The following is a 12384-nucleotide window of genomic DNA, read 5'->3' as shown; positions in this document are numbered from 1 at the left end:
AGTATTTTTCTTTTTTAGCTTCTGCATCATGACGGCAGCTGTTTCATGGTTCCTCCTGAAGCCGACCATGTGGGCCTGCAGCACACACACTCCACAGAGCATCATGGGAAGTGAAGGATTCACCTTCCATCTGAGCCTCCCTGCTGCTTTACATGGACTACCTGCCGCGGACAAGATGAACAAGTCAAATAAATAGGAGCAGAAAGTGGCAGCAGGTGGGCTGAGTGTGGGGATGGGGTGTCAGAGACACACACCAGCTCCAGCCAGAGTCTAGTTGTTGTACATGATGAGTCCCACTCAAACAGGGCTTTGCTATTAGCATAGAATTTCTTCCTCTGGAATTTCCAACAATTCTGACAGCACCTAAACGCATCATCCCAGAAAGCGGATTGTTTTGGTGAGCAGGGAAACTACTGCTGATTCATATTGTCCAGTGTTTTCCTCACACCAATGAGACCTGGAGAACCTTACTAGACACCCCTACTGCCGTCTCTCAGTGTGAGGGAGCAGCTGTACTACTTTGAGTCTCTCCCAGATGACTGAGCCCCCCACCTTATTCCTAAGATAATGACAGATAGACAAGGGCGAGAAGAAGACTCAGACTCAGAAGTTGACCCAGAAGTCACTGGCTGGATTTGATCCCATGGCTTTTGAATAGCAAGAGATAAGGGAGATCTTCTTCATGTTGTCACTTTCAGTCCCTCTCCCAGTTTGAACTTTGACCGCGGCCGCTCCTCCACTCTCACTCACTCAAAGGCAAGGACAAAGAGTCGGAGATAAAACGGATAGAAAGGCCAGTGAGACAGCTGACGCAGCAGAACCTGATAAGCGCTGCCGGTGATCGATGAGTAAACACCATCGGTACGATTGCTATTCTGGGTCAACTCACGAGACCCGACCCAGGATGGGAGGGCAGCTGCATGATGGCCATGAGAGTTTCATTAGAATGGGTCATTTCTGAACTCTTCTGCGTCAGGAATCCTCCTGATGATCTGAGTTGTTTTTAATTTTGTTGTTTGATTAAATTATCATTAAATTACCATACATTTTTTATGTTTTTACCCATATATTCCATTTCATATTGTTATAAGTCATTAATAATAATATTATTATTGTTATTATTGTATTATTGTTATTACAATTACTATTATTATTATTTGTTGTTGTTGTTCCATTTTCTTTCATCCTTTATTTAAACATACATATATATATATTTAACATTTATATATATATATATAAAACATTTTTTTGCCACTATTTTTTTAAAGTTTTCTCAACTTTCTGTCAATAGACCAAAAAGTTTGTTTTGATGTGATAGTAATGTGATGTGATAATTATATTTCCTGTACAAGTGGGTATCTAAGGATTCTCTTCTATAATTTGAAGCTTTTCTTTTGAATGAGTGGGTTGAGATTTCATAGCAAACAAAAAATGTAGTCCTCAACAAAATATCGGAACGAGCCAAAGCTCAACAAGAACAAGGCTCACTTCCTGGCGGCATCTTTTCTCCCTGCAGGCCTGGATCAGTTTTAAACCTGATAACTCCCTGAGCGTGGACTGACAGGCTCCGCGGGAAGACGGATGAGCCTGCAGAGACTAGTTAAAAGGAGGAACCTCCCCGTTCTCCTCCAGCCGGGGGATCATCGTCACTCACATTAGCAGCCCTTAAATCTTCTCCAGAGCACAAGACGGATTCCTGAAACCTGAACGCACATTAGCGCTCGGCCCGAGAGGGTTCCTCTGCGTTAATTGTGTCTTCCTACGAGACTGCTCTGACTTGTGTTGTGATACGGGGTGCAGATGGTGCCAATAACGGCGAGGAAGATTAACACGTGTGAAGGGCCGAAAGATGAATCTGTGTGGCAGGGAACTCATCTGTTCGCCTTGTTTTGCTTCCTTGAGTGCAACTGGATCCAGACGCAGGGTGGTCGAGGAGCCGCTAAGAAGATTTGTCCAACTCTATTTTTGGAGTCTCCTCACTCTGCCTGCAGCATCATATCACTTGTTCCACACACAGTGACGTGTTGAAGCTTCGCCTTCCTGCGAGAGTCACAGTGTGAAATCGTATCAGAGACGTTCACTGTCCAAACACTGATCTCTAACAGCTCAGCAAGACTTCGCTCCCGCCGACAGTCCGGCCCTGTCCACCCCGTGATGTGACTCATTTATTATTGTAGCGTGAACGCGGGGAAGCAGTGGTGGAGCGGAAGATCTGCTCCTGGAGATTGAGGCACGGACTAAATGATGCTTCCTGGCTCCCACCCTACATTCTCCTCACCGAAACACCGCAGATAAATCAGCAGTAGAACTTGTCACACGTAATCAAAGAGTGGTCTTAGAGTCGGATCACCCATGAAAAACTGACTTCATCTCACTCTACGAATACTCCTCTTAGCTTAGCTGGAAAAAATGCACACTCATTATTGAAGCAACATTCCATGAAGTCATCCATCAAAGCAAAAATCGCTCTCACTTGTCGATATCAGGCCGAAGCAAATCACTTTTACTATCAGCCCTGCAGTATAAGGACTGAAATGGATGAGGAAAAGTCTATTTCCTTTGAAACCTATTTCCTTTGTTTTGTGTTACATTCAAACGTGGGCAGCAAAAACAAAACACACTTGCTGTGAAAGCGTGCTGATACCAAAACACGCTCCATGGTGCCACTTTGCTAGAAATCGTTTTGCTCTCAATTTAGAGTGTCAATCTCAGACAGCCTCAAACTGGGTCCATCAGATCCTTGGGAGGAACTATGACCTCATGAGTCTCTGTGCACGTCACCAAAACATCTCGGCTCTAATTGGTAAGCACGTGGTGAATTGTCGAGTTTGACTCCAGTGTTTGATGCTGAAAATATCTCACTAAAAGTGCACTAAAACTGCAAGCTACTTGCCTAAAAGGTCCCATATTGTAGCGCCACCACTGGTCTCATGAAGTCACCTCAACAGCGACTTTTACATGCAAATCAGTCGCTTAAGTTGCATTTGGCGTAAACGTACCCTCAGAGAAAGACTCTTCATCGTGCAACATTTTTGCATGTTCAAGAGGCCAAGGGGAAGACACTGTTCTTGTCGCGGGAGGTTCTGATCCGGCCTCACCGATATCTCCTGCCTGAAGAGACAAGAACCTCTGCTTTTCCAACTATGTTTAACTAGGGGGAAGATCTGGGTCAGACCCAGCCAGGTCCCGATCTGACCTCAGATATTTATTCCTCTGCAGCTGCTTCTTTGTTGATACATTTCAACCACACAAGGGCTGAGACATTCCAAAGCCAGAGTGTGAGACAACAGCAAATCCACGCTGAGTCTTGTCCGCATTGGTTTCCTCTCCTGGGAAATATTTCTGCGACTGAGTCACTCCTCATGAGTGGCAGTTTGCCGTCGTGGAAAACCAGCAAATTCTCATTTGTCACGTTTAAATGACTGGTGGTTAAGCAAACATTCGTGGGGAAAGTCCAGAGTTTATAAACGACGAGCCCTCAGCTGCCCACCGCGCTCCCTCAAGTGCCACATGAACCAGAGGTCAGCGGTCACAGACGTTTTTCATGAAGGAACCGCAAACTACAGCCGACACATGTTGCACATGTATCCTGCTCTTCTCACCACCAACACACCTACGTTCAGTCAGAGCCATCCGGCAGAGCTCTGCTAATCACAACCAGGCAATGCTCTTTTTTCAAAGTTCAGACAGCAAGAATCAAAGTGGGAGTGCAAGTCAAACGTGGAGGTGAACCCAAAGGCATCAGAGGTCGGGCCGAAGAGTATGAAAACACTTGGTGGAGTTTGTCGGCTCTGAGCGGGAGGTGAAGTCTGCGGGACTGAGATAAATCCAGCAGGGAGTTGAGAGGAAGGGGTCTCACATCACTTCCTGTCTTTGTTTCAGCCGCTATTTTCAAGGCTCGGAATGCAGTTCCTGTCAGGAGGTGAAGGAATCCAAAACAAGTGCATTAACCTCTGAAATGTTTGCCGCAGCAAGCTTTTGCCGCATTTCGGCCAGCAGAAAGGAGCGTTCCATTCTCGCGCTGATTCCTCTCTTCATGTGCGTCTGTGTTGGTGTGTGTGAGAGTGTTAAAGCACCACACCCTGGCTCACATCCTGTGTCACGATTGTCCTTGTGTGTGTCTGGGATCAGGGTCTTCTGAGACCCACACCCCCCACCGTCCCCATTGACATGCTGTAAACACTGACCCAGAAGAGGAAGTGTGAGGCTTGCAGGTTTGCGGTGGCTATCTTTCAGCCTCTTTGATATACTGAGACTTCAGGTTCACCCAGTAGTACCCAATTCATATGAGCCAACAGGCTCCTACTGTGTCTCCTACTACGGTCGCCTGGGGTCACTCCATTGTATGGGCCACTGGGTGTGCACCCTTATGCAGAGTGGAATTGGGGGGAGGCCCAGGGTCAGACCAGAAACACCTCATAATTGACCCAGAAGAGTTGGAAGAGGTTCCTGAGGTGGGGCAGGTGAGGAGCTCTTGTCTTCAGTAGCAGCCTCCAGGACCAAACCTCAGAGCAAAGGATTGAATGGAACCTCATAGCAAGAAGGTCCCATAGTTGCGAGGCAGGGTTAGTTAAACTCACATGTTCACATGTAATTTCACTTGACGTATTACTGAATTGATCATTCTTAGATTCTCTTTGTTGACTGGAGCGGTCGAGTTGGCTTATTTATTAACTTTCTTGACTCAGCTTTTTGATGAGTCATCATTTCCTCATCCATGTTGTATTTGTTCTTCCTTATGGGGACCAGTTCTTAACAAAACTCCCATGAAGAGGGGACTTAATGCTTTTGAGGGGACCATTTAGCCAGACCTCACAAGGTTACGCCTCAATTTGGGGATAATAACTGGGTTATTATGCTGCTTCTCGCTGTTACCTTTTCTGCGTGGATGATTAAGTATCACTATTTCTATTTTTTTCTTAGAGGAAGATGTTCACAACAACAGAGTGGCCAATATTGTGATACTGTTAGTGCATGTTGTTGAGCCTCTTCAGAGCCTCTGAGGTTCTTCTGAGGAATGTTCTGGGCAGTATTGGTTATGTTGGGTTGTTGGAGTAAACAAATGTTTGCATGAGGTAAATATTACTGGCCACTGTGCTGTTGAGAACATTGTGCATTTGAGAAGTTACATTCAGAAGAGATACAAAATGATTCACCATTAATCTTCAGTGAACTCCGCTGTAGTGCAATTATTTGAGATTAAAAATTAGAATCTATTGACAGCACTAATTGTATTGATTCGATGGCAGATCTTCAGATCAGATCTGAAGATCTGCCATGAGATCACTCAATGGTTACGGTAAGTTTCTTTGAGGTGTTAGGTCGAATTTATTAAATACTCAATAAATAATGTGAACATTTCTGATGTGAAATTGTACTTGATTTAAAAAAAAACTCTTCAAAGGATCCTGTTTGTGGACTTCAGCTCTGCTTTCAACATGAGTATCCCAGCTCTGCTTAAGACAAGCTTCGCCAGCTCAACGTGCCCAACTCCCTCTGCAGGTGACCAGCTGGAGTGTGCGAGTGCTGCTGCGGACAACTGTCTCCGACACTCAGACCCTCAACATCGGGTCTCCTCAGGGCTGTGTTCTCTCTCCATGGCTCTTCTCCCTCTTCCCCTCAACCATTTGTGATCAGCCCTTGTTGTTTGTGGGTTATTTATTTACTAGTTATTTCCATTATTACTGTTTATTTTATTATTTTTAATATTATTATGTTTGTGTTGATGATTGGTTATTTCAAAGCACTTTCCTAGTTGGTGGGATCCTCACTGACCTGAAGCTGACTCTGATACAGTCCTGCATCTCGTAGATGTTCATTATGGATGTTTTGAAGAGCAACATTCTTCTCATACTCTGAACAAACTGAGACATCCACCAATGCATGTTTTGAGGCGAGGGGGCAGTCACGTGTCTGTGGTGCCCACTCCTCACTCACAGACATCAGGAAATCCACCATGTTTCACCAGAACAGACCTCCATCCCACTAATGACTCTCTAGGAAACTTCTGTCAGCAGCGGCGGGATTTACAGACGACTTTTTCCAAATCGACTTTGACAGGATTTTGGGGGCTTAAAAGAAAACACTGACTTTATACTCGGGTCAGTTTTAATCGATGTGCCTGAATCAATAAAGAAAGAGCTTCTTTGGTTTTATGGACAACATTTTGGTACAAATGAGTCTTTTACGAGAGAAGTGAACTATTGTTTGGAGGGAAGAGGTCCACCACTAAAGGTCATCTCTCCAACATGTCCCAGGTCTGCCTCAGACTCTTTATCAAATACAGGAGTGGATCTCCCCTGAGCCGCTCCTGGTTGACTGAGATTCTATCTCCAAGAGTCCATCTCCATCTGTCCTTCACCTGTGAGCAAGACCTCAAAAGTCCACCTCAGGAAGGACCTCATTACCAATCTGAACAGATCATTCCACCATGATCTCTGACTTAGAGGAGGTGATCCGCTGAAGTGGAAACTGAAAGTCTCCGTGATCTGTAAAACCCCTCCACCAGGGTTCACATCAGAGCCACTCACTTGATGTCCTTGACCTGATCCTGAGAGTCCCGGGTCCCACAAAGCTCCTCTGAGTTCTGTCTGAGCACGGCCCATTTGTCAAAAGGTCGAGAGGTCACCAGTTTAATTCTCTTGCTCTCTCGTTAAAATGATTGACACCGTTTTGGAAGAAACCAAAACTACATGGGGTGTTTTTGTTTCAAAATGTTTCCAGTCGCAAGTGTCCCGCGTGTGTCCGCCCTACATGCAGCTAGGATTTATACATAACTGTCGGCTTGGATTTGTGGTGATTCGCTCTCCATGGCGTGGAGGAACATGCAGATGGATGTGGAGGACGCTGGAGCTCTGGATCTTCCCTGGAATCCGACAGACGGTAGATCGAATGGCTGTAACGTTGAAACTTTAGCGGGCTTCTGCTGTGGTTTGACATAAATTTCCTCCCGTGTTTCTGTCTAATACACCGTACCGGCGTCTCTGCCATCTGTGCTACGTTAGCCTGCGCGATACCTTTTTAATGAGCCCCACCATTAAGACTTAGCAAGGAGGTATCAGAGTGGGTGCTGCGGTCGGCTGAGGCATTCCTGAAAGGCACAATCCCATGTGCTTCAGACAGAAAATCAATTCACCACATCAGTCAGAACCCAGCAGCGACCCGACAGAACCACAGGCCCCGGTTTGACTCAATAGCTCTTTGTATTTGAGACTGTTCCTCTGATTTGACTATAAAGTTGAATCTTCCAGCTTCACATTGTCTTCTTTCTCTTTGGGCTTCTCCCTTCAGGGGTGGCCACAGTGGATCATCTCCCTCCATCTCACCCTGTCCTGCTTCCTATTCTCTCAAACCTACAAACCTCATGTCGTCCTTCACCACCTCCATCAAGCTCCTCTTTGGCCTTCCTCTCCACCTTCTGCCTGGCAGTTCCAACCTCAACATCTTCCTACCAATGTACTGTCTCTCTCTCTCCTCTGTACATGTCCAAACCATCTCCATCTAGCCTCTCTGACTTTGTCTCCTAAACACCTGACCACATGTGCTGTCCCTCTGATCTACTGCTTCCTGACCCTATCCATCCTGCTCACTCCCAGAGAGAACCTCAGCATCTTCATCTGTGCTACCTCCAGCTCTGCCTCCTGTCTTCTCCTCAGTGGTTCCACCTTTACACAGTCATTTTTGAAATTATCTTCCTCACCTGCTTAATACAGAGCTGGCACAAGGACATTACTTGTTCTGATGGTTTGAAAACTCACACCTAGTGTCATCTAACCCCAGTTGGAAGTAGAGTCTCCCTTGAAGTATCATTAAGCCAGTTTACAACAAGGTCCTTGTCTAGCCTAGTCGGCACAGTCAGCAACCAAAGCAAAGTGACTCGGACTCTCCCTCTGCACCTCCTCCAGCTCTTATGATAGAGGTGTTGCCAGGCCATTGTCCTCCAGTCTCTCCAGTGTGTCCTCGGTCTGGCTCACTTCGGAGGTTTCCAGCCCCCAGAACCCTCAAACCTACCTTGAAATGCCGCAGTAAGGAGGTGGAAAGGTCTGACCTGTTGGTGAACCCATATAACCATTGTGTCTGTTGTTCCTTGGTGAGAAATCTGTCAACCAAACCAAAATGAGGGTAATGTACTTTTTCTAAACTCAATGTAAAAAACTCAAAAGTCAGCATAGAAGGCCCACACAAACCTCCATTGTTAGTTTCCAAGAGAACCGATGTTAGCTGCTTTATGTCCAACATCAAAACAACAAATTCTCTGGACCAGATCATTCTGGAGCAGATTCATTTTAGGTTTGTATCCAATGTGTGTCATGAGAATAATATTCTATTAGCCTCACTTTAGCAAACTGTCTCTGTGAACTACTGCTGACATCGATAACAATCAAATGTAAAACACTATTTCATGCACTTGCTTAATAACGATCCCCTGGGAACGTAACACACCAAACAGTAGAAAGTCCAGCGGCTGAAAATCATCATAAGAGTTGGCAACATGACCGCAAACCTCGGCCAATAAAGCTCAAATTTCATGTAAAGGAGCAGCGACACCTCGGGGCTGGGGCCATACTCTCAGCCATTTTGGAGGAAAAAAAAGAAATCCAGGATTAGATTTGCAGAGCTGTCGACACCTCACACCCCCCCCAGCGTTGGAGAATAAATCTCGGGAGGAATTGGCCACTGGTCCAGCCAACGAGTTGGATGACGGAGGAGAATAAATTCAGCTGAAAACACTTGCTGAGTTTATACTCACACTGAGGAGTGACCAGCATCTGTGAAGGGTCTGCAAAGAGACGCTGCTACGACAGACAGCCCGAATGAAATGTATCCAGCGCAGTGCTCCTCTTCCCTCAAACACTCACAGCGAAGAATCCGGTCAAACGCACAACTTTGAGTTGTTTTTAAACCTGATGCACCTCGAACGTGGCCACACACCTTCACGACAGAATGATGGAGTGATCCTTGTCAGCGCTGCATTGACAAAGACTGTCTGCATTACAGTGCTAGCAAAGCCAACGGCTAACGTGATGTCTCACTTTAAAACATTATTGACGCTCGTGGACCATCAAAGTCTGCACCTTAGCTAAAAACCAAATGTAGAATCAAATAAATGCGCTCCAAAATGTGAAGAATAAAACCTAGAATAAAATAATGCAAAAGAGATTTTGATAAAATCCGAACAGTTATTTAAAATAAATAAATCATGATATATTTACGCCATTTTCTGGAAGCATTTTAAACAAATTTTCTGTCATTTGTTCCTGCAAATAACACGCCACAACAGTTGAGTGTCAGTAGCTGCAATACTTAGGGAAGGCCACTGAAGGGCTTGAGGGGTTGATACTTTCGTGTGAGGTTGGGGGTAATAGATGCCTGCCACTTTCCAAAATGGGTGGGATTGGTACCTATATGGTGGTGCTGACAGGAAGTGTTGTCATGCTTTAAAGTGTTGCATGTCTGCTGTCTGAGAGGGTGAAGGACTTGGTGGTCAAGCAGGATGTCCTGTTTGGCTGCCCGGCACGGAAAACCTGAATTGCACCGCAGAGACATGCAACATCTCAGAAGGGCCAAACACACCAGGCAAACAAGCTATTTCTGCTTTTGTAATCACTCACACTGATGCATCAACTGACTCTAAAAGCAGAGAAGGTTTGGCGTTTCAATGCAGAACCAGGAAGGTTCTGACACCAGTGATGTGCAAACAAGAACACAACAAACACATCAGTTAATCTCAATAAAGCCTGCGTGCCCCCTTCAGTACCTGGTTCTCCTGTTCCAGGCAACATTGGACCTGCCTTTTTTTTTGGATGGAAACTTAATCAAATGTTCTCAGCTGCTTCCTCACGGCTGGGATATACCACATTTCAAGGTATGGAGGATGTTATACATTTAAAATAGAATATTCTATACAAATTGATACAGAACAATTCCTAAAATACAATTATACAAACAAACATTTACATTTTCCCTGGTGCCGAGGAATGGCAGCTGCCAAACCCAAATGACGCCCCTGGTAAGGTGGTTCTGTCTGAACAGTTGACAACGTAAGAATGGAATTGCAGCTTCACTTCACGACTCATTGAACTTCTTGATTTTACGATCGAACCTTTAGCAAAAGCAAGTATACGTGAAATTCATTTTATGAAGCATACAAGTAAACTCCAGGCCATATACTAGCGGTTTCCCAAAAGGAACTAGGAACTTTGGATTAAATTGTAACATTTTTTTGTTGTACAAAAAGTATACTATTAGTGTACTAGGTATATTCGTCCGCATGTCAATTTTGACAAACATTATTTATAGGTAAAAACCCATTTGTCTTTACTATGTGCACCACCCAACAGAGTACATGTATACCTCCCAGATATATATGCTTCGACCATCAAAGCTCCTGCACAAGCTTTATCTTCACTTTTTCCAGCTCATTGTTGGGCACAGCTGCCCTCTTGTCCCAGCCCCGTCCAGGGTCAGCCTCGCTGCCCTTTACCAAAATTTGTCAGGCAGTCCTTGACGCAGATCCGCTTCCTGCCAGAGTGAGATTTTTATTGTTCCACCAGAGCGAGCTTCTGAATCTGTCTCCTCCAGCCTTTTCCTGTTTCCTCCCATTGAGGAAGCGCTTTTTCCCTGCACAAGCATCTTCTCCAGGACAAATCTGGAGCCGCAGAAAGTCGCCCAGACCGAGTCTTGATTTCAAAGAATGCACATAGTCCCACCCACCACTTTACACATACCAGCGAACAATCCCACACATCAGTTTACACCCTGTCTCTTCGGGCCGTGGCCTGGAAGGTGTGCGCTGGCGTCTCCTCACCTGCGACCCAAAGGCTAAGGTTCCCATGGCCATCTGCACGTAGGCGATTTGGACATTCTGTCCACATCAAACAAACGCTACACTTCCACCAATTCCCGTCTGAGCCAGCGCAACTTGATCCTCCCAAAAAAAAAAAAACGTCCACCCTCTGAGCAACGGTCGGATCAATGCCCCGCAGGCCCTCAACCACCAGCCGTAAACACAGAAAATGCTTGTTTATACGCGTGTGCGGGGGGGGGTGTTGCATGCTCATTTAAATTTGCAAGTGAAGTTCTGCACACTCTGAAAATGACAAATGAGATGCAGGTTGATCTGAGTCTGACCTGGGAGGGGTCGCCTGTCAGGCCGAGGAAAGCCGGCGTCAGATCTCTCCGCTTATTTCAGACTTCAAAAATTCAAATTAGAAGAGCTTTTAGAACGGCCACTGAAAGAGAAGGATTAGAAACAAAATGGAACGAAAATATTGTGTTGTCTACCATGGACACACTTGCTCACACTTGCTCATGACTCATGGTCCTACTGCTATTCCTGTGGCATAAATCGAGTTTGGACGCTGGTAACCCAATGCAATTTTTTACAGTGGACCACATTTATCATGGGGTGACCCGGAATCACAATGAAGCTTGAGACAGCATTGTGTGCAGCTGTGGGTCCATCTGAGACATACAAGGAATCACTGCCAGGGCTGATGACAAGCGCAGGAGGGCCGCGACTGAGGGATTTAGAGTAAGGGACATCCAGTGTCGAAGCAGTACGTCTGAACAGGGAGACATTTTGTTAGGTATCTCACAAACAGGTGTTCTTGGAAGAGAAACTGTAGAGAAGCCCAAGACCCAGTGTGTCCATACTAAGCCCTGGCTACTGACATTTACACCATCGATGAGTGGGCCTGCCTTAGCGCTAGACTCAGCGTTTTTGTTGGTGGATGCTACTTTTGGCAGCTTTGCAAGAACAAATCTGAGGAGGATTCTGGCACATCTTAGTGTGACTTCAGGGGACCCTCTCCAACCCTGTCCAAGTTTGTTTCTAGCCACTTTTGGAAAGGAACACCACAAACAAGCCATTAAGTGGCCAAGAGAGAAAATGGCTGTTGTTTCTCTTATCTTCTAAAGGATTAGAAGATTTAGGGAATCAAGTGAAAGACCATAGCTCGACCGCTAAGAAGACAAATGTGTAGGATATTCCTGGAAGTCAAGCTACAGTGCTTCAGAGGAGAGACGGCACTTTTCGCCTATCATGCTGCAATTTAGCAGATTTCATCTCAGTAAACATATACAATCGCCGGCTTCACTGACTCAGCTATGATAAATGTTGAAGTGAAAATCTTCCGCTCCAGAAGATTCCTCCGCTGCCGGACAAGATGTGGGCTCAACAATGGGGCGAGCAAAAAAGGCCCCCAAAATCAGATTGGTGAAGCGGTTTGAGCAGGATGGAGAGTGTTTGTGCAGCAGAGCAGTTTTATCAGCGACCAACACTCACAGGAATTCCTGTTTGGGATTGTCCGTTCAATTCCTGCGTTCCACAGGAAGCCCTGCATAAAAAGCAAGTGAAATACGCCCAAAGACATTTCACTTGTG

Source organism: Synchiropus splendidus, chromosome 1 (genome assembly GCF_027744825.2).
Source record: "Synchiropus splendidus isolate RoL2022-P1 chromosome 1, RoL_Sspl_1.0, whole genome shotgun sequence".
Taxonomy (NCBI): Eukaryota; Metazoa; Chordata; class Actinopteri; order Syngnathiformes; family Callionymidae; genus Synchiropus; species Synchiropus splendidus.
The sequence above is the reverse complement of the archived record's forward strand: the minus strand, read 5'-3'. Positions refer to the sequence as shown.